Raw genomic sequence first — 24582 nt, 5'->3', positions numbered from 1 at the left:
GTCTCTATAAAAGACTTCATATGGGAGTTTTCCCAGACAAAGCTACAGACCCTACCGCTGTAACTGGCATCGCAGGAAGGTATCTGAGTCCATCTGCTACCAGGTGTCTGGCTGATACCTTCCCCATACCTTCATTAGGAAGGGAAATTATTAATTATGGGAGTTGCAATTCAATTTCAAGTACCAGACAACTGACCCCAAATGGTTTAAACTGAAAAAGGCACTTATTGGCTCATATAACTGAGTAGTCTGAGAGTAGAGATGGATTCAGATGGGGCTTGAGGCAAAATGCTTGTGGTATTGTTGCCATGGAACAGAAGGAACTGACGCAGGGCAGTGGGGGGAAACAGGTGTGTATTTCATCAATATTTTTAAATGTTTGCCAATATGAGAAATGAAAAAAAAATATTTTTTATTTGCATTTCCCTAACTGCTGCTGGTCTAGTGGATGAAATGAGATTTGAACACAAGTCAGCCAACCCAGAAATTCATATTCATATTATTTTATTAATACCTTATATACTTCTTATTGGCTTCATTTGGAATCCTGAACTAGAAAAAAGCAAGAAAGACAAAGAACACATCTATCAGATCCATGAAGATGACAAAAGGTTAGAAACTCTACCTGGGAAAACTTACAGGAAATGGGAATTCTTTTTCTTAAAGCTAAGGTTTTAAAAAATTTTTTGTGTGTGGTATTTTTTTGTTTTTGTTTGTTTGTTTTTGCTGGCCTGTACAGGAAAGAAACCTTCTAATTGTTAAGTCTACAAAGGCAATGAAATACTGCAACTTCTCAAGAAGTTTTATGGGTTTACCTACTGCCTTTTATTGAGGGAAAATCATAAAAAGATTCAGTTGACCAGTTGACAGAAGAGGAAAGGGATTGAACTAGAGCCAAAGGTAATCTACTTAGTTACAATTACACCTGTCGAGTGTGGTAGATGGGTATGTTGTTTGTTTACCCTCATCCTTCCCAGTTCATGTGGTCCCAGTGGAACTATGAATAATGATGCCACCTTTCTCCCCACTCAACAGTAGTCAGGTTGACCAATGACTAAACAATGCACTCATTTCTCTGGTCATGGTGAATGGCTCCAAGATGGACAAGGGATATAAGCAGAGGCATGATGAGTCAAATAGAAATAGAAAACATATATTTAAGTGTATATACAGATCCATACCCAGATCACAAAAAGGAAGGCAAGAAAGAGAAAAGCAGAAAATAAAATAGAAGCCGTATCCATCACCACGTGACTTTCGCAGTGAATAAGAGAATATGACGTGCAATAGTGCACGCTCTTTCCCTAGTCCAACAATGCTAGTCTAAGTGCAGTCCTCCCTAGGACTCGGCTTCTAGAATAATCAGAATACATCTTTTCTATTAGGGTGGATAACCGGGCAACTGAAGCCAGCAGCATCCCTGAATTTCTAAGTCATGTGAGCCAATACATTTCCTACTTTGCCTGAGCTGAATTGCTCAGATTTCCACTTTTCCAACAAGAAGTTTTTAACCAATATGTGAGCTCACTCTCAAGCTTATTGGAGATCCTTCTTCTGAGTCTGTTTATACGAGATGCCTTGTGTGCAAAAGGAAGATGGCCAGTTGACTCCTCGAGAGATGGGTCCCCTCTCATCAGAGATCCTATGGTGAATGTAATGGACAGACAAAGGAATGCAGGGTGAGTGTGATTCTCACTTCAGATTCTGGGAAGTACTTTCATCACTCCCATGTTCCTTACGTATGATTCCAGGGCACACAGGGGAGAGACATTTAGGTGATTTACAGTGTGTAACAGATAAAGCTAGAATCCTTTTTCCTTTGTAGCATGAGACATGAAAAGTTGATTCCTACTTAACAATCATTCATGCAAACCAGGTTCTGGACCAAGTGTCGGCCGGGGTGTGATCAGTCAAAACACAGGGCTTTTTCAACAGTCCTTTCTAAGCCTCAACCAGTAGAGCCATTTATCAGTCAGGATGTGAGTTGGAGGCAAGGCTGTGATGAATAAAGGCCAACCGCAGCCAACTTTCTGAGAGCCTTTGTAACTTGGGGCTTCAAGGGAACGGAAAAAGAAGCAGAACTGAGTCTCTGACTCTCAGGTGTTTAGGTTCCGCGGAGAAGGGGAGTAACATCAAGCCACGGGAAGAATGGGGGCCATTTGTGGAGCCGCTTCCGCAGGCCAGCCGCGCTGCCCGTTTTATCTCACTTGATCCCTACAAGGATGCTGTGAAGGAGGTATTTGTAATCCAGAGACACTCATGCGGAGACACTGAGGCTCACAGAAATCAAGGTTTGCCCACGGTTGCATGAAAGCACACAGAGGATCCACAAGTCAAGCTCAGTTCTAGCTTGTCCAAGGCCTGTGCGTGGCTCGAAAGACTGTGTTTTTCCCACACCGTTATATGGCCAGCCACGGTTGTGTTCATTAACACCTTTGTATTTATTTATTTTAGAGAAGAGGGAAGAGAAAGAGGGGCAGGTGGGGGACAGAGGGAGAAGGAGAGAGAAAATCCATGGCTCCATCTCACAACCCTGAGGTCATAACCTGAACTGAAATCAAGTCAGATGCCCAACTGACTGAGCCACCCAGGCATCCCAACAGTTTTGTATTTAAGTCATTCTTTTTTTTTTTTTTTAAGATTTTATTTATTTGTCAGAGAGAAAGAGCACATAAGCAGGCAGAGAGGCAGGCAGAGGAGGAGAGAGAAGCAGGCTCCCTGCCGAGCCAGGAGCCCGATGCGGGACTCGATCCCAAGACCCTGGGATCATAACCTGAGCTGAAAGCAGCGGCTTAACCCACTGAGCCACCCAGGCATCTCATTAAGTCATTCTTTCAAAAACGAGAAATCCACGCAAGAGTTCCAAAGGAATCAAACCACATCTACAATTATTGCAGTACTGCTTGGTTTTCTCTTCTAAAACGCTCTTCTAGAGGAACTGTTCATTTACTCCCTTGAAATGCTGCCTTACTAAATCTCAGTTCAAAGGCTGTGTATGTCCCAGTAAACATACACCTTTATTTTTTTTGCCACTGGCTTACCAGTGCCTTACCGTCATGAAAAGTAGCATCCTGATCTCTGGTCAATCACGTGATATACTCATTTTGTGTTATAACTATTGCCCTCATTATCTGTATCCTTAACGGAAATGTTTAGGTAGCTGTGATGGAGTCCGTTTTATTAATTTTATAGTGTTCACAGATTTCCCCTCTCCCCCCATTCTGCCAAAGAGATCCTGTAATTAATTGCCTGCCCAGTTTTCTTCCTTAGGAGACCTGAGAAAATAAAAGAATCCCTCTTAATTATGTTGTGCTTATTTGTGCCTCTGTAAACCTGACTCTTCTCCAAGACAAAACCCTGGGACATAGCTTTTTGAGAGCCGCATCGTCACACCTGTGAAAAGTTAGCAGGGGCTCCTGGTACGGAAGCTCATGTGCCTGGTGGCAATGACAAGGTGGGGTGATTCCCGGAGCTGGACCACCCCTGATGTGCCCTCCATGATTATATGTATCCTTAATGGAAATGTTAAATGGGATTTCATGAAACAACAGACGTGAAAATTCTTTCTGAATTAGAAACACTGTGCAAATGGGAGTTTTTATAACCAGGTGGTGTATGCAATGGAGATTACCTTTTGCCAGGGGTAAGCATTTCTGTTTATATAACACTTTTCATTCCAGGAGCCCTAAACCCTTGTGAATATTATCCCAAGAAATATCACTTGAGATAAGATGCACATAAACAGAGTCTAGCAAATGAAGGCATCAACGATGATGACGATGATGAAGGTCTTCAATGAGAACATCAACATTTTGACATGCCAACTCTCGAGGATGTCGCCACTGTAGTCACAACACCTTCTGAGGGGAAAATCAATTCTCAACATGAATGTTTCCCATCAGGGCTGACTGTTTGCAGTTGGGGGGGAGGTGAGTGGAGGAACGGGGGTTGGGGGGGAAACGGAAGTAGAAAAAACATTTCAGAATATGAATTTAACTTCCCATAGCAGTACATCAGAAAATTCAACTATAACTCCACAACTCTTTCAAGAGTTTCCTTTTTGTTTTCCGACGGTAAACGGAGAGAGAAAATAAGCTGTCATTATGAGAATGATCAAACGTGGAGAGAAAAGAAGCAGAGGTAAGTAAAACACCAAATACAGCGCTGCCAATCTGTGTGAGTTGGGCCCCTTCCAAACAACAGTGCAAATGGATCTGAGGACATGGGGAAGGGGACTGTGGGGGTAGGGAAGAGAGAGCTGCCAAAACCCAAACCCTAGCGAGCCGGGGAGGCGGAGAGAAATCGCCCCCTGGCGCTCTGGCAGCAGTTTAATCAGGCAGAGCCCCGTGCATTCCCATGCACCAATTCCATTCTGTGTGTTCACTTGCAAATCTGGCTTCTGGCTCACTCTCTTTGTTTGGGTAGCTAGGCATGAAAAAGAATCATCCGCAACCAGAGCTCAACTTAATTCCCAATTCCTCTCTGGAAACTATCTGTTGGCAACGCAGAGTGTTCTGTGTAAAAGGTCATGCTTTGGCTGGTCCAAAGAGGAATTTCAGGCCCTTCATCAGGGTCTTTGTGGATAAAGCTAAGTCTTGGAAATTGACAGAGGAGTCTGTACCTCTGGATTAATTTGTGTTGTCCCAGCATCTCGCTGTTCTGGCCAATGACACGCAGGAACCCGTGACAATTTTTCCTCCTTCCTGGCAAATGGGATGATGGCAGCTGTTTTCTCTCTATAAAAAGACAGTCACTCCTCTCTGAACCTCCAGCCTCGAACAAAGGTCAACGTATGTTAGTGACTGAACTACCACACAGCATATGAAGAAACACAAAAGAAATTCACCAGGAGCGACTCTAAGATTTCTAGTCATTTTATCCATATCCCAGCACCTAAATCTGAGTGCTCACCAAGTTTTGAATGAATGCAGGAAAAGAAAACTGGGCTAAGTTTTCAGAAATTTTCATGCAGGGTAATTTTAATCTCTGCTCTTTTTTCCCTTTGGGTCAGGGAAGCCACCCTTACCGTGTTACAACTACTTTGACGTGTTTCAAGTCCCTGTGGGGTTCAAGACACATTTAGGAGTGCTCTGAGGGAGGTAATAAAAATTGGAAAAAAGAGTAAGTGAACAGATTTCTAGTAAACATGAAAGATTATACATACAAATTTGCCCTTCCTTTCCCAAACTCCTCTAAAATGACAGTAACACTTAAAAGAAAAAAAAATAGAACATGAACCCACAAGAAAAGAAAAAAGGAGATGGCAGCAGATTATTAAACAGTCACAGTACTTTGGGAATGGAAATCCAAGGAGGGGAAAGAAAGGGGGTGCAGGAGGAGGAGCCAACGAGAAGCAAACCAATTCATGTCTCAGAATCCCCAGAGCCACGGGAATTGAGGATGCCAGGTGCATCCAAGGGCAGAAATGCTGAGTGGGTTTGAAAATGAACAACCGATTGCAAGGTAACTAGGAAACTGGGACCTGAGCTCAGGTGATCAATTAAGTTTAGTTTGGTAGATTTGGAATTCGCTTAATTAGAGGATAAAGTTAAAGTCATAATTAAATGCTCTGGCCCAGAAGTGACAGATATTGCTCCTGCTCATAATTCAAAGGCCAGAACTCATCATACGGTTCCACCCAACAGCAAGGAAGGCAGGATGTGTCGTTCAACTGTGTGTCTGGAACAGCTGAGTGTTAAATTAACACTCCTAAGCCACGTGAATGATTCTCCGAAGGCCCAGGACAGAATCTGTATACGTGGTGCTCCAGAGATTTAAGAACTAAGAGTCAGCATGGAAAGAAGACAGAGAAGAAACAATGAGATACAGAAGGAGGGCCAAGAAAGCAGCAGTCAAGGATGACCAGGAGGAAGGAGAGAGAGAGAAGAAGGAAGAAAGTGATCAGGGCAGAAGTTTCTGATAGCAGGGTGCACCGTGCATGGGGAGGCAGAGCGGTTTAATGCAAGAGGCACTTCAAGAAAGCATTCATTCCCTTGATGAATTTCTCTGTCACAATTTCTGTCCCTCATCCTAACCCTAATCCCACATCTAGCCTTAATTATAATAATGCATACATAAGGCTCCCTTAGCCTGTTGCCACTGAACATTCTAAATGTCTAATCCCAAAACCCTTCCTCTGATTTCGTTCCTATTAAGCAAACTTCTTATGATTGGGCTTTGCTTGAAGGTCTTCCTTCAGTAAGGGAATGTGTTAGTCATATTAGAGCATTTCAGACCACATGTCAACTCCATTTCTTAATAGGTAAACTCAAAAACCAGTATTCTGGGGCACCTGGGTGGCTATCTGACTCTTTTTTTTTTTTTTTTAAGATTTTATTCATTTATTTGACAGACAGAGATCACAAGCAGGCAGAGAGGCAGGCAGAGAGAGAGCGGGAAGCAGTCTCCCTGCTGAGCAGAGAGCCCAGTGCAGGGCTGGATTCCATGGATCCCATGACCTGAGCCGAAGGCAGAGACTTTAAGCCACTGCGCCACCCTAGCGCCCCAGCATCTGACTCTTGATTTCAGCTCAGGTCATGATCTCAGGGTCGTGAGATCAAGGCTTGTGTCAGTCTCCATGCTGGGCATGAAGCCTGCTTAAGATTCTCTTTCTCCCGCTCTATCTGTTCCTGCCCGTTCATGCTCTCTCTCTCTTTCTAAAATAAATAAATAAACATTATTAAAAAAAAAAAAAAAGCATTCTGGTTTTATACATCAGTGGGATGAATTTGGTATATATGAATCTCTCACCAGATGGTTCCACCTTTGATATGCAGGTAAATATATACTTGCAAATGTAAATATACAAACGTAAGGCCTACCAGCCTTATGTGCAGTATCTAATTTTTTTCTACCTTGAACCTTCAGAAGGAAAAATCCAACAGAAATAAGTTCCATCTTAAAGAGAGACAGAGGAAGGAGTAAAAATAATTCAGTGGGTGGGGGGAAGCTGGATAATAAAGTATTAGGAAGTAACAGAAAGGAGGAAAGAGATACCATGAAGAGAGGCCACAATTTCAGAAACCGAAAGATCTTGATGGCTTTCCTACTTTGGCTGAATTTAACAAGACTACCATTGTTTACTAGACTAGGAAGTGTGCAATCTGGCAAAAATCTAAATTAAGGTTATTGATGGTGGAATGAAAATACCAAAACTGAATATATGCTAGAAGCCAAGGATGTAGATTTTTCTATTTCTAAAAATAAGTAGGGCACCTGGGTGGTTCAGTTGGTTAAGCAGCTGCCTTTGGCTCAGGTCATGATCCCAGAGTCCTGGAATTGAGTCCTGTATGGAGCTCCCTGTTCAGTGGGGAGTCTGCTTCTCCACACCTCTCCTGGCTCATGCACTCTCTTTCTCTCTTTCTCACTCTCTCTCAAATAAATTAATAAAACCTTTAAAATAAATAAATTAAATAAATAAAAATAAGCATGTTGGGGATTGTTAAAAGAAATTATAATAGGACCAGATTACATATTAGATGACAATAATATAATAAATTATAACATTATAATGTGATAGAATATGATTCAGTCACCCAAACCAGGTTGTTAGAATACTCAAGAGCACAGAAAAAGGATGGCCTCAATATAATGTTCCAATGAAAAACAGTAGGGTTTTAAAATATGTTGGCATTCTCCTATGTTTATTTCAACATTGTTCACAATGGCCAAATTATGGAAGCAATATAAGTGTCCATCAATAGATGAATGGATAAAGAAGATCTGGTTTACATATACAATGGAATATTACTCAACCATCAAAAAGAATGCAATCTTGCCCTTTGCAACAGTATGGATGGATCTAGAGAGTACAATGCTAAGTGAAGTAAGTCAGTCAGAGAAAGACAAATACCACAGGATTTCACGCATATGTAGAATTTAAGAAACAAAACAAAGGGTTAAAAAAAGGGGGAACAAACCAAAAAGCAGACTAATTATAGAGAACAAACAGTTGGTTACCTGAGCAGAGATGGGTGGGGGGATGGGGGAAACAGGTGATGGAGATGAAGAGTACACTTATCATCATGAGCACTGAGTCATGTAGAGAACTGTTGAATCACTATATTGTACTCCTGAAACTAATACAATACTGTATGTAAACGATGCTGTAATTAAAATAAAACAAAATAAATAACAAAATGTGTATTCATTATTATACCAACTTTAAAAACTAGAAAAGACTGAAGATCTCAAAAATGAATGTGAGAGTGGGGGTGTTTTTGTGGCTGATTTTTATTTTATTCTTTCTACTTTCCTGTGATTTTCCAAAAATTTCTGTAATGAACTTAGAATTCTTTCAAATAATGTAAATTACTTTTATAGAGAAACGTGCTTCCATTAGCAATTCTGTTTTTCAATTATTTTTGTTAGTTATATTGGAATTAAAAAGTCATTACATACATTAAATGTAACATTTTTAAATGCTTGGGGTATATGTGCTCCCAACTGCTTTTAAAATGAAATTGTAATTAGATGGAATAAGAGAATTGAGACTGGAAAAGCTCTCTGAGGGTGAAGGCAAAGGCATGAAATGCCCTATTTCAAATATTGCAAAATACTTACCATACAAATGGTAATCTTGTGGACATATTTTGCAGAATGCAATACAAATAAATTAAAACTTGACTTTTAGATCTTCTCGCGTATTTTAATATAAATGGAAAAAGTTTTCAAATTTCAAATTGAGCTAAAAGTTTATTTTTACATTATACGAAAATGAGAAGATAGGCAAGTTGATATTGAGAGTAAGATTATGGAGGAAACAGTCCATCTGCTTAAGAGAATACACTATTGTTAAATAGTGGAACCATCCTTTATATATTTACAATATATGTGTCAGTTAACAATTAACACTCTAACTGCAGTTTAGCTCCATTTAGTGATGCAGAAGAAATGGAGAGAATTTCCTCCCACCTGACGGATTCTCTCTTCTCTGCACAGAGTAAGGCAAGATCATCTGAGAATAAGGGGCAGGTGTGAAGTTCAGGGATCAAGGAAGACAGAGAAGCATAAGTGCAAAGCATAACTTTGCAAAGAATAAGACAGTACGTCCACCAGAAGTGTTATACTGCCATGGCCTCTGAGATTACTTCAGTGATATAAATTGAAAGGTCTCACTGAGCAAACTGGACTCACAGGCTGCAAAGAGAAACAATTTTATTCTTCACCCTCAAATGCCCATTTGAAGCCTCTCTTTTGCACCTACTCTTCTCCGTCCTTCAGATGAAACATTAGGAAGGTCTTCTGACTGTGATCATCTCAGATAACAAAATGTCCTCTGGTCACTTCATCGCCCAAGAGCCTGCAGTGGGGAATGTGCTGTTCATCTCTATTTCCCTGTTAATGCTACTTCTCCCTGACCCCCTGCTCTGTTCCTCCACCACTTGACTTCTAATGGACCCTCCAGGATGGGAGTAGAGGAACCGAATGGTAAGAAGAGGGAGGGCCTTATTTGACTGGCAGGTATAAGCTGGTGTAGTTTCCCTTAATGGAGGTTTCTCTCATGGGAGCATCCATACCCTCCTCAGATGCTCCCCTGCTGGACTCTTCCATCTGGAACTCCTTTGTCTCAGGCGGTCCTCTTCTCAAATGAGCCACCTATGATTCCCTTCAGCCTCTCTACCCAGGGGAACCCCGGAACTCTTTTTGCCAAGTACACCTTATCGATTGCAGGAAGGCCTCTGGGTCAAGATTCCTTTCTAAACAAGGCAGACTCATATTCCCACCGTTGGTTTGACATTTGGTCCCTGAAAAAAAAAAAAAAATGCAGCTTTGACCTGGCAGAGGCCAGAATGTGGTTATTTCCTAAATGCAGCCTCTGCTATGCTGACACACAGTTCACTTTAGCCAACCTCTCATTAAAGACTTTTTTCCCTAGGCATGAGTCTAAAGTCTGTCTGTATCCTCCAAGCTTCAAAAGCTACCTATCAAAGATGGCTAGGGGGGTAAGGAGGAGGGAGTACCAGATAGGAAAAATTCACAGCTCAAGGTAAATGAAAGATAAAGATCATAAAGGCTGTTTCATCCACCTTCTTTAGGAGTCATGCATAGGGAGGGGCCAATAATTTGCTCTGGAATGTGAGAGATTTGGCATCCCTAGTCTTGGGACTTCCGTGAATACTGGAAGAGAGGCTTCTACTTTATCCTTCCTCTGTGCAATTTTTTTCAGTACCACTCAGCCTCCCAGGTGAAGGGCAAGAAGATGGTTGGCTTCAAGTCATGTCAAGGAGGAATGATGAAAACAGAGTGGCAAGGGGATTTGGGCCCTGGTGAGAGGGACGGAATTGATACACCATGGAACCAAAGCTGGGTAAGGAAGATAGTAAAGAAGAGCAGTGGGCTAAAGGACCCAGGAGGTTGGGGACTGTAGAAGAATGTTGAGCAAACATTCTGGAAAGATACTGTTAGCAGCTGACTGGCTAAAGGGAATAGAGATGAGAAAGGGTTGAAAAGTCTTTGGAGTTTGCAGCCTGGCACACTAGCTGCTGGTGACAGAATCGTTGGCAGGTGCAGAGCATCACAGACGAGAGCTGCTTTTCAGGGCATAGTGCTGAACTCCACCTTGACCGAGCTGAACTTGAGAGAACAGGGAGACATCCAACTGGAAATGGCCCTGGAGGGCTGGAACTCAGAACAATACGGTTCAAGAGAGGCCTTTGAGAGCCCAGAACCAGAGGTATTATTGGCAGTGACAAGACTCATTGACTTCTCTAAAGGAGAAAGTAAAAGGCAGAATGCAGAGGCTGAGGACCACTTGGGAAATGCACTTTGTTAGAAAGAAGGGGTATAAAAAAGAACCTGTTAACAGAAAGGAAGCAGAGCTCTCTTCCAGCTAAGAGAAAGAGCTGCATTTGAGAGCTAAGCTAATCTGTTCTGAAGAGTACTTTATCCAAAAATACCTCTTCTTCCTCTTCCTTCCTAATTCCTAATTGCCTTTATTGCCTGGTTATGCAGCTAAATCTCCTCCTACCTCTTAAACTTGGTTTCCACATCCATAAAAGGAAGGTAATAATTGTATCTGCCTTTTAGGGCTGTGGGTGACATGCGGGGTACAGAGTGCACACCCAACAAGTGTGAGCTGTCCTTGTGATTGTTGTTATTTTGTGTACTTGCCTCTAATCAAAGTCACTCCTTTACAAGGTAAGTACACCAAACTTATTTCCAGAGGCTTTGTCTTTTGTTTGTTTTTTTGCCTCTCACTTAGCTCTTCCCTCCAATGCGAACGGCACTGGGAAGAAGAGACTAACTCAAACGTGCTGAGACTGCTAATACTCTGGCACGGTTAAATAAATATGTTGTCATCATGACACTGGTTTGATTTTTAAGCCTAAGGTTCAAAGGCTACTAATTCCTCTGACAGACTATGCCTACAGTAGAGAGACATTGCCACCAGCGGGATGATGTTGCTTAATTATGTCATTTATTTACTGTATTAGTCTTCTACTGCTGTGTAACAAATTATAACAAATTTAGTGGCTTCAAACAATATGCCTGTATTAGCTCACAGTTCCATGGGTCTGAAATCTGGCCACAGAATGGCTAGATTCTGGGCTGGGAGGAGGCTCAAAAGGCTGAAATCAAAGGGTCAGCTACAGTTCTCATCTGGGGCTCAGGGTTCTTAAAAGCTCACTAGCTGTTGGTAGAATTCAGTTCTTTGTGGTTTCAGGACTGAGGTCCCTGTTTTCTCTCTAGTTCGTTTGCTGGGGACCTGTCTCAGTTTCTAGAGGCTGCTCCTCTCCATTGGCAGTTCACTACACAGGTGTATATATGCTTTCTTCTAGGCTGGCCAGGATGTTTCTCTTTTAAAAGATTCACCTGATTAGAGCAGGCCCACCCATATAGTCTCCCTTTTGTCATATAACATATCCTAATCAATCGACTAATATCTCATCACGGTTATATGCTCCACCCACACTCAAAGAGGAAAAGATTATACAAAGGCAGGGATTGCTGGACATGATCTTAGAATTCTACATGCCACATTTTCCTATGGAACAACACTGGTTTCAGGCATTGAACAAAGCACTGTGTCCCACACAGGAGCCCTCAGCCACATGTGTCTATTGAGCACTCAAAATAGGGCTAAGCCAAATTGTGATGTGCATACTGGATTTCAAAGAATGGGTACCCTCCCCAAACTGTAAAATATCTCCTTAATACTTATACTTTAGTTATCTATCAAAGTCACAATATTCAGGATATTGTGGTCTCAATAAACTACATTGTTAAAATCACTTTCACCTGTTCCCTTTTCACTTTTTTAAGTGTCTACTTTAAAAAAAAAAAATTTTTTTTAAGTAACAAATGTAACTTGCACGATTGGGCAGTTCTGGTCTAAACCAAGAAAAAGCCAAGCGCTTCCATTCGTACTGGGTGTCACGAGAGGAGAAGCCAGTGAAGTTGGAGCACAAAGAGGGAGAGGTCAGCTTTGCTGGGCAAGAGAGGGTGGACAGGACAGGCTTCCCATTCACAGCAGACAGAGGGAGAGCATGCTTCTCCAGCAGTCCTTTTCCAATATTCAGGGATTCTCTATATAATGCTGCAAAGCAATAGCTAGTGACTTTTTCATTTCATTTGCATTTTTTGACTTCTTTATTTTAGAAGACACAATTCAGAGTTAGATTCTGAAACCAATACAAATGAACGCTTGCCTAACTAACCCTTTAACTGTTCTCCATCCACCTGGACCTTCTCCCTCTTTCTCTTGGACCCCCCCAGACAGAGCAACACTGTCTGAACTACTTCGGAGGGTCCAAAACTCCAAGGCTGTCATAGAGAGAAGCCTGTCTTCAAAAGTTCTCCCAGGCAGTGTTTCTCTGGCCTTTGATCTCACCAATAGAGGGCAGCTATTACCAGCTTAATTAGAGAGTAGTTAATACCTTCTTGGCCCTCCCAATTAGTTCAAAGAACTCTCTTTGGCTTCCTTGACTTTTGACAAATCACAAAAAGAAAGATTGAAATGGGATCTATAAAATGTTTTCTGTAATGGCCTTTTTTTTTTTCCAGTGGGAGATTCCCTGTCAGTTAGTCTAGTCTAGTCTAAAATGTTAGACTCGGGGCGCCTGGGTGGCTCAGTGGGTTAAGCCGCTGCCTTCGGCTCAGGTCATGATCTCAGGGTCCTGGGATCGAGTCCCGTATCGGGCTCTCTGCTCAGCAGGGAGCCTGCTTCCCTCTCTCTCTCTCTCTGCCTGCCTCTCTGTCTACTTGTGATTTCTCTCTGTCAAGTAAATAAATAAAAAAAATCTTTAAAAAAAAAAAATAAAAAAAAAAAAATAAAAAAAAAAAAAATAAAAAAAAAAATGTTAGACTCGATCCCACTTCCCATAAAGACCCATGTGAATAATGTTTATTCTTCAGACAAATACCTTTATGTGCAAACAATTAATACCTGTTTCACACATGCCACGTATTAGATGCTGTGCTCAGTATTTATATCATCTCATTTTATCTTTACATCTCTAAAAGGTAGTAATATAATTGTAACAATTATTGAGTGCTCCCTATGTGCTAGGTACTTTTTTTTTTAAATATTTTATTTATTTATTTGACAGAGAGATAGCACAAGTAGGCGGAGCAGCAGGCAGAGGGAGAGGGAGATGCAGGCTTCCCACTGAGCAGGGAACCCAATGAAGGGCTCCATCCCAGGACCCTGGGATCATGACCCGAGCCAAAGGCAGCCGCTTAACCAACTGAGCCACCCAAGCGCCCCAACTTTCCTAATCTTTATTTGTGAGGAAGTTAATTTCAGGATTACATGAGATAAAATGTAAAGTGCCAAGAACAGTGCCTGGCACTGGGAGATGTGTTCCATAAATGTTAACTAATATTTCATCCTCACAAAGATTTTGTGTCTTGATGATTATCATTTCTGTTTTACAGATAAATAAACTGAAGCTTGGAGGGCTCCGATTCGTTGCTTTAGATCGGTTGTTCTCAAATGCTAGTGGGCACCAGAGTTAGCCACAGGACTGACTGAAGCGGATTGCTGGGTACCACCACCGAGCTTCAGCTTTAGGGGATCTGAGGTGGGAGCCAGGAATGTGCGTTTCTAACAAGCTCCCCAGTGATCCCCGCGATGCTGCTCAGGGATCACCCTGCTCGAGATCATACAATTAATAAAGACGTCACCCCAGTGGTTCATGCTCTTTACCACAACTCAGCCCTCCCTCTTAGTCTTCTTATGTTAATGGAGCTTAAAGTGTCTACAAATCAAGCTACTGTCAGAACTTAGACAACTTCAAACAAATTATAAAAGAATTTTAAAAAACAATATAACACAGTTGGTTCACACTACATATTGGGAAATCCCAACCCAAGCAGAGCATCAGTTCCGTTTCTAAGAAGCAGGCCATTCATAAATCCTCATTAGGGAGGGTCTTTTGCTCACTTCCAGCCAGCATCTATGCTGGCAAAGATGAGTAGTATCTCTTCTAAATATACACATAGACGGACCTTCCCAGGCAAATTACGGCTTCTTACATGGAGGAATACACACCACCTTTGTGTTTAGAGTTTTCTCCAGAGAGGAGAACATGGCTACCGGACTGAGAAGAATTCACAAGGGGTTTACTCAGAATACCACTGTTTTTCTTCTTTAAAAATGTGAAACAATTCTGGCGATATGTTGAGGTTAAAGCTGGTTGATAAAGTATACAGATGCTTATTACCTTCTTCTCCGCATTTTCCTGAATCTGTGGACTATTCTCTCAATACATAATTTAAAAGGCCCTATGTTTTCTAGTTAGGAAAGCACATGGAGGAAAACCAGACAGAGCTCCGCCTCCCATGGGAGTCCCTTTCCTGGGATAAGGAGGTGACCCTGAGTCAAACAATCATAATCGGCACAGACTTACAGACTACGATCTGCCTTACAAGGCCAAGGGTGAGCGTGTAAGGAAGGCTTTTAACTTTTGTACGTGACCTAGTCTTGGAGTCTAGGAAGGTTACCCTGACGAAGTTGAAATTCAGCTACAAACTGAAGGACATGCACGTGAGGAGCAGATGGGTTGCAACCTAGAGAGCCCAAGTGTGGGGAAGGAGCAAGAAGTTTTCAAAGGAATGAAGGGGTGCCTGTGGGTCTGAAGAACAGTGAGCAGGGAAAAGGATGACCTAAGTTGGAGATCCAGAGTTTCTAACCAACATGAATTCTCAAACTGGTGCTTTAAATTATCTCTCTTTCCTTTAGTGATTGCTTTAAACTCTTGGACTAGAGGAAAATTATCAAAGGTCAACTATCAAAGGTCTTTTACTCAGACTTCTCTTTCTCATTACACTATTAACCTTATTTTGTTGTCATTTCCAGTGTCTCCCTGACTAGTGCCAAGACTCCTTCACTGCCATAACTTCCAGTTGACAGACGATCCCTTCTACTAAAGGAGGTTCATCTTGGTTGACTGTGTTGGATTCAGCTGCCTCCCCATTTTGTAACTTCTCCATATGTTCCCCAACTGACCAAAGGTGACCTAGAGGTAATGATAGCTCTACTCCCCTATTCAGCAGTAAGATTTTACAGAAGATGAGACCTTCCACTTTCAACAACCTTAAAGATTAAAGGGTCAAAATTGTTCAGGTGGCAAATGAGGGAGCAGAAGGCTAGCTGAAAACAAAGCACAAGGTGACACTGCTGGGTGGGACAAATATGACATTCTTCTAGGAATCTCCCAACTATTTTTTTTTAAGATTTTATTTATTTATTTGACAGAGATCACAAGTAGGCAGAGAGGCAGGCAGGGAGAGAGAGGAGGAAGCAGGCTCCCCATGGAGCAGAGAGCCTGATATGGGGCTTGATCCCAGGACCCCAGGATCATGACTGGAGCCAGAGGCAGAAGTTTTAACCCACTGAGCCACCCAGGTGCCCTTCTCCCAACTATCTTAACGTTAATACCTTGCTAGAGGGGAAAACAACATTGACCATGGCAAGGCCTCATGGTATTTTGTGGTTCCTCTCTAGCATTATCTTGTAGGTCCTCTTTAGCATATGAAAACCCTTTGAAACCTCCCTTTTCCTTACTTCCTCCCAACTCCAGAGTATATCATCAGCCACTCCTCAAGACCCCCATGCAGCTGCTCTTTCTGCCCACAGGTCCTGACCCAGTGTTTTAATAAAACCACCATTTTGCACCAAAAAAAAAAAAGAAAAGAAAAAAAAAAAGAAAAAAAGATGAAGTTCCAGACATGGACAAGGGTCAGATCAGACTGAGGATTCTGGGCTTGATCAGTACCTTAGCGGAATGTAATGCATCTTCATGGTCATTTGTAAATGGACTGAAACTACAAATATTAAAGCCTCAGCTATTAAGCATCTATTGTATATCAAGTGGTGTACAGGCAAACTGGTTCTCCCAATTAAAAGAAAAAAAAAGTCCTTGTTGCGCGTGTGCCAATTTCTGCAGTGTAAACACTCCCACCATGCCTGATTTCAAGCCATCCACATGATGTTACAGAACACAGAGTTGGGAAGAGATGTGTAGACAGGCTCTGTGTGTCTGATGTGTTGACAGAGGCACTGGCTTCTGTTCACCATTGTATTATATCTCAATCCTAGACAAACTAGAAATAGCAATGATATTGTGTACATTGGTATTAGTGAGAAACAAGCAGTTGGTGGTGGCAGACAGAACATAATCCATCTTTTCACAAATATTATAAAATGTGCTCTTATTTTATGAAGGAAGTGGCCAGACGAATTTTAGATTTTGCCACTTGATGTCATTAAATCAGAACAAACCATGATTTCAATCTAACCTTGAGTTTATAAGCCTCATTCACCCTTTGTTTCCTTATGCATAAAATGAAGAATCCCTTGAAGCAATGGAATCTTTATTATTTCATGAAATGAGGTCTTTTATAATTGAGATCTAATTTATGTTCATTAAGGGTTATAGCTTTCTAGTTTCATTGTCAGGGTGTGGGAGAAGAAAAAAAATCAGCCATCTGCTTGCTGGTGGTTGCTGACTCAAACTGAAATATCCCCTCTTCTTTGTATGTCAGAGAATTACCACTGAGGTTGGTTAAGTGATTTAACAAGAGTCGAGTGATTGACTCAGCATTTTCAACACCTAGTTCTTAGCCAACTAAGAGGAAGCATCTAATAGATCAAGGATCTGTATAAATAATATAATCATCCTTTATATCTATAATATATTCCATGAACATCCCAGAACATGGGATTGATCTACAATTAAAATTTTAGACACCAACTTTTGGAGCCATTCTAGGTGATGGCCTACAATGTATGAGGTCTTTAAGCATCCCTGACTTTCAAAATAAGTTTAAAAGAAAAAAATTCAGTATTAACTCATGAATCCCAGCTTGGTATACCATAGGTGTTTTCAGTACCTTTTATAAACCAGATTACACAGAAAGTAGAATTTCCTGATTGTGAAGGTTTTTTTCTTAAAGACTACACTGTAAGAGTGCTCTCCTTGACAGAGGATATAAGGCAGAATCCTCTGGTGTCACTGACAAGGGGCTACAATAATTTCCCTTGTAAAATATTCCTGTATGATTCATTTATTGCATGAAATAAAAGTGAATGGTAGCACAAGCTTGTGTGGAATATCATTTGAAATCTCTCCAAGGACTTGTTATTACTTTAAAAAAAACCCATTACAGTAATATATTGTGAAATCTTATTCATGTTTGCCTCAAGGGCTGTACTTGGGAGCACCAAAGAGCCACCCAGGGGCACAGGCCATGGACTGGCCATACTGCTCTGGGAGATCTTCTAAATTTTTATTATGGACATGAATTTTCACACATTCTCCAAATAAGGGAAAATAGAATGAATTACTGTGTACTAGCTTCAATAATTACCCATTCATGGCTGATCTTATTTTATCATTACCCCTACCCCCTTCTATTCATCCAACCCCACAATGAATTCCTGAGAGCTTTCAAAGGAAGTTATGGAATTTTACCCTGCGGCAGTAACAACTACTCACCTTCCCTCCAGGAGACTAGACTTTCTTGAGCATAGCCAATCAAAGAAAGAGCGAACATATTTTCCAAGGCATTCCGTCTACATGTTCAGGGTTTTTCATCAATCATATGAAAGAGAGTGACATTTTCAGTTCAAACTAAAGTGACTCATCAAGCCAAAGGGGTGGGTCATTGAGGACACATGACACCTTCCAGTGTAACCTGCTCTTTGACTGTCAACACCTGTAGAGTTACCTTGCCATAAATCTCTTCCTGACCCTTCCATATTGAAAGATTGTTTACCAAATCCTGAACCTTAGCAGTATAGAAAGAAATGGTTTCAATATTTACTGCAGGAATCCTCAATTTTTCGAGAGTTTGAATTTAAATCAAATTCAAAAGCAAGTCCATACGTTACATGAGAAGTAAAGCAAACCATTGGAAAAAGCACAGGGGGAGAGAGAGAGAGATACACACACTGATTCTTTCAACCAGGAATTCTGCATGTATCAATCTTTCTTAAACAATTAAGCAAATCCCCATAGATGTATGTGTTAGGGTATTGTTCACAATAAATTGAATGATACTGGTGACAGTTACTGAGTAACTATTGGTGTCCAAATATTGGGCACAATTAATTATCTAACAATAGAAGGTTGTGAATATAAATCATGGAATGCCCGCATGACAGAATATTATGAAGCCTTAAAGAATGATGGGGAAATACTTGTGATTTAGTAAGTTACCAAAAAAAAAGTTATCTTTAATAAATAAATTACAAAAACAAAAGTAATGATAGGAGAACCTACAGATTAAGACACTTAATTGACATATTAACCAACTGCAATACACTGTATCACCTTTATAAGTCCAAGTATGCACACATGTTGGTGCACACACACATGAAAGTTGAGAACATTTGAACGATGACTGTATATTGAATGATACTATGGCATTTTTATAATGATTTTTTAAATGTGATCATGGTGTATTATTATTTATTAAGTTCTATATTTAGAAATGAAATGTCATATTGATGGTGTTGTAAAGCGATGGATGAAACAAGATTCAGAGTCTGAGGGTTCATTATACTCTATTCTCTACATGTTTAAAATTATGTACTGTCAAAAATATTTTTGAGTTATAAAACAGTATGTGTACTGTGATCCTATTTATTCATTTAGTTTAGATATCTTTTCTCTTATTCTTCCCTATAAAAGATGACTTAGTTTTTTAACATAGACATAATATACTGTTTGTAAAAAATAAATTATTTAGGAACTTGAACTAATTTATGTTAGACATTAATCACCCACAATTTGCTGTTTTCCCATTATTTCTAATATATCACTGAACTTAACAGTTCATAAACTGTTAAAAATAACAAGGTAAGGGGGCGCCTGGGTGGCTCAGTGGGTTAAGCCGCTGCCTTCGGCTCAGGTCATGATCTCAGGGTCCTGGGATGGAGTCCCGCATCGGGCTCTCTGCTCAGCAGGGAGCCTGCTTCCTCCTCTCTCTCTCTCTCTCTGCCTGCCTCTCTGCCTACTTGTGATCTCTCTCTGTCAAATAAATAATAAAATCTTTAAAAAAAAAAAACAAGGTAAGGGCTCCTGGCTGGCTCAGTTGGTTAAGTGACTGCCTTTGGCTCAGGTGATGATCCTGGAGTCCCGGGATCAAGGCCTGCACCAGGGAGTCTGCTTCTCCCTCTGACCTTCTCCTCTCTCATGCTCTCTCTCACTGTCTCTCTCTCAAATAAATAAATAAAATCTTATAAAAAAATAATAAGGTAAGATGTATTATCTCAAACTAAAATTGCTGATCTTCTGTTAACCTAAGGCCTACACGTCAATATGAACTGACTTGTCTTCCATGGCCTAGGAGCAATTCATGCCCGAAGCAAGCGAAGAGATAAATACAACTCTTTTGAAATCCTGGGCTTTCAGGTTTTAGGACAAAGCTAGACCTTCATAAACAAAACAAGGAAATAATCTAACAGGGGAATGTAGAGAAAAACTTTTTATAAATGATTTGTACAGTTTATACAATTCTAAAGACCATTTTGCCTAAATTAGCAAGAAAATGTGATTTTTCCAGGTACTAGTTTTGCTTTTGCTCTGTTCAGTTGGCTAGATTTATTTTGGAGAGGGGAAAAAGTAAGTCACCAAGAAACTACATCTTCAAACTCCTAAAAGAGGCATTTAAGCCTTAAGTGGGGCTTTTAGAAAATGACTGTTAAGCATATGAAATGGAATTAGGATTAAATATCCAGTATTTTATCATATCACAGTATCTGCTGATGGATGTGTTGTGCTACAGAACTTGCCCCTGCTTAAAAACTCAGCCACAGCTCCTAAGTGCAGGAAAGAATGCAGTTTGGAAATGGATTTCTGTGATTCTGCTTGTGTCCCTCATGGCTCCAAGTGTTTTAGCAGACTAGAAAATCCTGCTTGACTTCTAGTGTTGGTCTCCCCTCCCTGGTCTTCTCAACCACAGGCCCCAAACTCCATTTCATTTAATTAACTTCTGTCTCACTCAAGCTCCTGAGCCCCAAGTACATCTTCTGTCCAGAGTGAGTCTTCACCTCACTGCAATCGGCCCTCGTCCCGTCCTGTCCTGAAGCCAGATGGGTGCTGGGAACAGGAGGATTCTCTCCTGATCCCTTCTCCAATAGCAGCTCAGGTCATGTGTTTTGGTTTCCAGATTGCTCCCCTGGTCAGCACCAAGAGAGAAGCCCCAAGTCCCTCCAGTGGTGGTGCTTGTCATTATTCAACCAGTAACCACAGGCTGAGGTCTGGCTCCCTACATAAGGGACCACCTGGACCCACACTGCCCCCTCGTGGATGCTGTTCTTCCTGCCTGGCAATCCCTACAGCCCGCCTGCCCCTTGCTCCACCTCTGGCACCCCAGTATCTCCTAAGGTGGGGGCTGAACACAATTCGGACTGTGGGACACTCCTCGATGATGTGCTGACTGATACATTTTTGGGCTTTTTATAAGTTGGACTGTTAAACACAGCTATTATTAAAATGTATATTATACAAACCTACAATTAATTTACATTAAAAACAAAGGTCATGAATATGCAAACTCATCACTTCTAAATAATCTTACTACATTTTGCTATTGTCTATGCCTGTAAGTTATTCACATCTATTGTTATCTGGATGGTGGAAATGACTCCATTTATCAAATCATGATTGAATTGCATCCACAGGTTGGCTATGGATAAAACATTAGAGCAAAAACCAGTGAAAATATTCAGTGAGAATCAATTGGCTACATGGAATTTAGAAGAGAGTAGTGTGCGTTTTATTATCATTTATAAATTGTGTGCTACACACCCTTTATACCAGTAAAATTGATAAATGGGTATCTTTATTTTTAACCCTAGAGAACTCATTGTTAACAAGTTTGAAGCACACTGTAGTATCCCTTCCTCCCACTTAGGGCCAGTTCTATAGACTGGTGAAATTCTCTGAGTTCTGTCACTACCTACGAGACAGCTGGAGGCTGAGACTCTCACAACCAACCCCCTCTCGTTTTATCTTGTCCAGGTCAAAGGACATCCACTGGCGGAACACACCTGGCCTCTTCTGTTCCCTTACACATTCTTCCACCCCAGCACCCCTTCCCGGGGAAGTGAACTGAATTACCTGGTTGGTGAGTTTAGGAGAAGAAGTCATGCATGGCCTAGCTCTTGCTTCCTTTCCTTTTCTTCAGGAATACCCACAGAAAGGCATCTTTCTGCATGTGGGGGAGGTTGCCGTGTTCTAATGTTGCCTGAGGTTGATGAGTAAGTTGGTCAAATGCCCAAGTTTGAGGCTGAGAACTCCACTTGCTCCAAGATAGCAGTCAAGTTCTGTGACGTAGCATTGACCAGTAATGAGGGCCATATATTGGCCTCCACTGATGACTCCTTTGTCTTAGATCTCACATGGTTCATATATTGAATGGGAAACAGGAGGGCTACTTTTTGGGTCCCTTAGAAACTCCAGACACGTCTTCCTCTGCCATCAGCAGAGTGCTGGAATGCCCTTGTGGTTCTGCCCATATCTACTGGTATGCATAAGCCTTTTCTAAGATTAGAAAACTTGGATGGCAAACTTACTTGATTCTAATTCCTTTTATTACCAATATGTGATGATGATAATAATACTGACACAACTGGGCACCTTTTGTATGCCAGATACTGTAAATATAAAGATAGACCCTGTCGAACAAGTCTTTTAATGACCTAGAGTGTTTAAATAACTTTCCCAAGGTCACAAAGGGACCAGACTAGTCGTCCGATTGCAAGGCCCTTGCTCCTTTCTTTACACTTTCTCTTCCTTTTCTTTCTTCCTCCCGTCCTCATCCCTCTAGTCTTCTGGCCTCTCCTCTCTCTCTCCTCTTTCCCCTATCCTTCCATGACGTTCCCTCATTTCCATATTTTCTAGCCCCTTGACACAGAAAACTAAGACAGCATTTGAAACCTCAGGTTGCAGTATGTGTGTGCTTTTATTTTATATATACATATATAGATAGATTTCGTATGTATATATGAACTCCTACAAATCTTACCCCAACAGCTGAGCCCTCAAGAAACTTGGCAGCAAGCAGAAGGAAAATTGTGGCTGTCTTTTCAGTGTCCTCCTCAGGTTTCTGATGAGGAATGTTCAGCATCCTTTCAAGGTCCTGGGGGAGGAAGTCACAAAGAAAACAGTATGTGAGAAAGACCACAGGATTTCATCAAGCTGGGGTCTGTCCAGGCTTGACCTGAGGGTTGGGCTCTATGGAGAAAATGCAGCCTTTCCTTAAATGGAGTGTTCTGAATTAAGGTTTCTTTCCCTGGGGTCAATAGTTGTGTAGTAGGTTCAGGATTTGACACAGTTTGCAGATTGCTTGGGGAATGACTGAGGGAAGGGGAGGAATACACACACACACACACACACACACACACACACACACATATTCTCAGTGGGGGTAATATCACCCTCAGGGGGGTGAAAATTGGTTCTTGGGGGAGAAGGTAAAAAGATCTCACTCTCTTCCCATATAAATCACACAAATTACCTACATATATACAGTTCCTAAATAAGCACACAGTGTTATCTGTGGTATTAAAATGTCATAGAAGGGCTATTAAGAAAAACATGTCTAAGAATGGGGAGCAATTCTTAGGAGAGCAGTAATTTTTAATGGTTGAAAAGCACTGATGTATAGAAAGAGCCTAACAAAGTATGGACACATGGCAGGGATTCAATGCATGTGACTTTAGTTGGTACTATCACAGTTGGTTGCTATTATGTTGGTCCTACAAACTCGCTAGAGAACCATGCCATCCCATCATGGTTAGGGTGGAGAAGGGGGTACTATGGCATATTCCCAGATGAAGTTAGCTTAAGTTGGATCCAGCACAAGCCAGAGGTCCAGCGTTCTAAAAATGAACAGATTCCTGCACACCACTGGGCTGACTTCCAGGTGCCCAGAAGTACTTGATGAAGTGTTAAAACCCAAAGAACAAAGAACATGGCACAGATAACTGTAGGAAGCATACAGGCCAGCACAATGCCCACTTGAATCTTCTGGGGAAAGGAAACCTTCCCGAATTCAGTTTCTTCCTGGCCGAGTATTCACCACCAAGTTTTGTGCACATGCCTTGTTTCTCCTTATAGAGGACCTAGCTTCCAGGAGGCACTCAATAAATGAGTTAATATGGGGTTGGAGCCAATGTTGAGAGACTTCTCATGAATGCTTCATGTGCTCTTCAGAGTGGAGGAATACTAAATAATCCAATGATTACTTTTAAAACCTATGTTTGTGCTACTTTTAGTTTATAAAGTGGTTTCATTTGTAATATTTTATTAGATCATCACAATAACTCTATAAGGTAAGTATTCTATCCCCCACTTGGAGGATAAAGAAGCTGAGTCTTGTAGAATTCACTTATTTGTCCTCCTTAGCTACCAAGTAACAAGTAGCTTGGAACAAAAGGAACAAAATTCCTTTCTACTGTACTATACCACTTGTAATAATGCTCTCTTACAGAGGAAGAAGACACATGAAATGATAAAGTTATGGAGGAAAAGCCAAGCACTGGGACTGACCCCCTTGTGAGGAATATGGTAATGTCTGTGAATTGACACAATCAAGTCACGCAAGAACGGGTGTTATCTTCATGAGTATAAATCTAGCACATGTCAGAGCCTGCTGAGGTTGGTCAAAGGTATCACTTGCCAAGTTCAGAGAAATGAAAGCCCATCAAAATAGACTATGAAAATATCTCAAGATGATGTGAAATTTGGGACATAAAAGACTTAAAGGCAACTGTTTAGAATAAAAATATGATATGAAAAGTGAACCACTAGGTACACACTTGGTAAAAATTTTTATTTCAGAGCCATAGCTTCAAATGTAGGAATGATGGATATTTGACCAGGAATGAAGAGAATTTTTCAAAGACTGAAAAGAATGTGTTTAGTCAGATACCAACTCATCTGGCCAAAGGGGCTGTAAATGGAAAACAGATGGAAAGGGAGAAAAAAACACCTAGATTAAACTGAAATGGGTTTCCATGAATGACATTAAGGAGGGGCTGGGAAGAATTTCAACAGTAAGGGAGGTGCTGAGTGATTCAATAAGAAAACAACCAGGAAGGACATCAGAAAGAAAACGTAGGCAGCA

The 24582-nt window shown here is 41.1% G+C and overlaps 1 long non-coding RNA gene across 4 annotated transcripts in view; it reads right to left on the bottom strand.

Annotated features, from left to right (window-relative positions):
* Positions 1 to 24582, bottom strand: part of LOC116570197 — a 148410-nt gene that overhangs the window by 109035 nt on the left and 14793 nt on the right. For 3 of the 4 annotated variants that reach the window (XR_004277316.1, XR_004277317.1, XR_004277314.1), the window contains 3 exons: positions 22480 to 22593; positions 21573 to 21778; positions 8477 to 9746 (listed from right to left, as the gene is read on the bottom strand). This is a non-coding gene — a long non-coding RNA (uncharacterized LOC116570197). Of the gene's footprint in view, positions 1 to 8476; positions 9747 to 21572; positions 21779 to 22479; positions 22594 to 24582 lie in introns of those variants that run through there. The other variant, XR_004277315.1, reaches the window with a different exon arrangement.

This window comes from Mustela erminea, chromosome 12, assembly GCF_009829155.1.
Source record: "Mustela erminea isolate mMusErm1 chromosome 12, mMusErm1.Pri, whole genome shotgun sequence".
Lineage (NCBI taxonomy): Eukaryota > Metazoa > Chordata > Mammalia > Carnivora > Mustelidae > Mustela > Mustela erminea.
This window is presented reverse-complemented; position numbering and strand designations above follow the sequence as displayed.